Below are 2429 nucleotides of genomic sequence, written 5' to 3'. Positions count from 1 at the left end.
TTGCTTATTGACGCACAAACACAGAAGCACACACACAGTCACATGCACACATACATGCAGACAACAAACCCAGTACTTTTCAACAATACAATCAACGTACTACAAGCACAAAACTCAGAATTATTTTACAATACTTCTTTTTTTAATAATAAAGATATGTTTTCTTGGGTGTAAAAATACATATTTTCAGTGGTTTACTATTGACTTATTTTTAAAGATATCAATGAAACTACATGAAACTGCTTCCTGTAGTTTACAGCCTTTTATTCACTTTGATGTAGCTACCTTCCACCAACCAAAAGACTTTCAGGTTGGCGGGCAGAGGGGGGCCTTATTTTCTGCAAATTAAAGTTCTAAACACTGAAGAAAATGTCTTGCCATTTTAACACTCGGCAATAGTTACAGTAATGGTTAAAATGTCATTTTCCGCAAAAAGTTGTGCAGCATTGTTGTCGAATACAAGGCAGTCACCGCTCATGATGGCTGTCTCAATGTCCTCCCGAAGTGACCGAGGAGTTGATTCCCACGTCAGTCGCCGCCCATCACCATTGAGCTCAAGTTGGTAAGTAAAATACTCCACTTGCTGAGGTGGTCCTAGTAGCCGTACAATTGCGCAGAATCGCTCTCGACCAGCGTCGTTTTCTTGTTTCTGCAGGACGATCATGAAGTGCAGGTCAAAACAGGACTGCATCATCACCCAGTAAAAAGGACAGAGAGCGTTGTTAATCTCCGTCACAAGGAAAGTTGCAGTCTCTCCCTCTAGTGGTGTAGTGAAGTCGTGCTGATGTATCAGATGGGGCGTCACAGCATCCAAAGGGCCTGCCCATTCACAGACGACACCAGGGCACGGACAGGGATAAGGCTTAAAGTCACACACCTCGTCGTGGTCTAGTTTTTCCGCGGGCGGCAGACTTGTTCCACACCCAAAAGAGGCGTATTTACATGGAAAGGTAAGTGAATTGGCCACTTTCTCCATAGCCAAGTTCCTAATGGATACCAGTGGGCTCTCGCAAGTTGGACAAAAAGTCAGCTTTCGGCGACAGCTGATGCAAACAAGATGACCCTGCCGACACTGAAGGATAGGTGGTAAGACATAGTCAAAGCAGCCCGGACACTTGAAAAGGCTCCTCAAGAAACTGCTGGATGGAGTCATGGCAGACAGGTCCGGCTCCTCCAGGGGTGGTGGACCCTGTGAGGGACCAGCAGGCCCTGCCAGGTCAGGTTGATGGCTCATCTCTGTGGGCCGAGAGGGCTCCTGGAACCGGGTCCTGGCTCAAACGCGGTCAGCTCTCAACTCCCACCAACGCGGACAGCGCCACCGCCTTGGCGCCCAGACCCGACAGACACTCTGGGTCGCTGCAGCTGATGCTGGAGAACGTTCCCCTCAATGGCTGGGGTTCCATCTAACCGCCTCAGCGTCGCGTGCACAGCCGTTTGACGCATCCTCGAGCCCCGCCCCCCACCCGCCACTCGCGCGTTCCCTCTAAGTACCACACACCGTGGCCAAGGCCCCGAGGAGGGGCGGCCCGCATGCCGGGCTCCTGGCTGCTGTTTTATAGAAGTCTTTATCCAAGTTCAGCATGTGTTGTATGTGATTGTCTTGTTGGACTTTGTGCCTTTCCTGGGGCCAATGTGGGTAAATTGTGTTTCACTAGAAAAGTATCCATTGCATCTGTGTTCCAAAGTATTTGAGTAGAATTTTGCAAACTTTGCACTTAGGAGACTTGAAAGTTTCTTTGTACTGAAGACTATGTCACCCTTGTCATTTCAAATTTCGAGCATTTGTCTTTCTCCCCTTTTGACTAACTCACCCAGTGACTTTTCATATTTCTGATATCCACTCAAGTAAACCTGCCATTCCTCTTCAAATAAATAAATACAGATATATTATATGATTTGATATAAATTGTTTCTATTGTTTGAATTAGATCTTCAAAAATATCATAGAGTATATTTAACATGGCATGAGATAAAATAATACCATGAGATTTACATAAAAATCACTTTGGAGGGTTCTGGGGGCCACATTCGAGAGTAAATGCACTCCAAAAGATTTGACACTGGAGAATAAAAAAATGGGTTGGGAAGATATTGGTCAAAGGAAACAAAATTTCACTTAGGTGGGAAGAATAAATTCAAGAGATCTACAGCAGGGCATGGTAACTATAGTTAATAACAATGTTTCTCATATTCTGGAAACCTGCTGAGAGTGAATTTTAAGTTTTCTCAGCACACACACATGCACACACACAAAAAATCCCCCATAAATATGTGAAGTAATGTATATGATAATTAGTTCAATTTAGTCATCCTACAATGCATACAGATTTTAAAATAACATATTATATACAAAAAGTGTGTATAATTTTTGTCAATTAAAGTAAAACACGAATATTTGAAAATAGATCCAAAATAAAAAGCAGTTTGAC

The sequence above is a fragment of the Otolemur garnettii genome, unplaced genomic scaffold (genome assembly GCF_000181295.1).
Source record: "Otolemur garnettii isolate 467f Iridium unplaced genomic scaffold, OtoGar3 scaffold00117, whole genome shotgun sequence".
In the NCBI taxonomy this organism is placed as follows: Eukaryota; Metazoa; Chordata; class Mammalia; order Primates; family Galagidae; genus Otolemur; species Otolemur garnettii.
The sequence above is the reverse complement of the archived record's forward strand: the minus strand, read 5'-3'. Positions refer to the sequence as shown.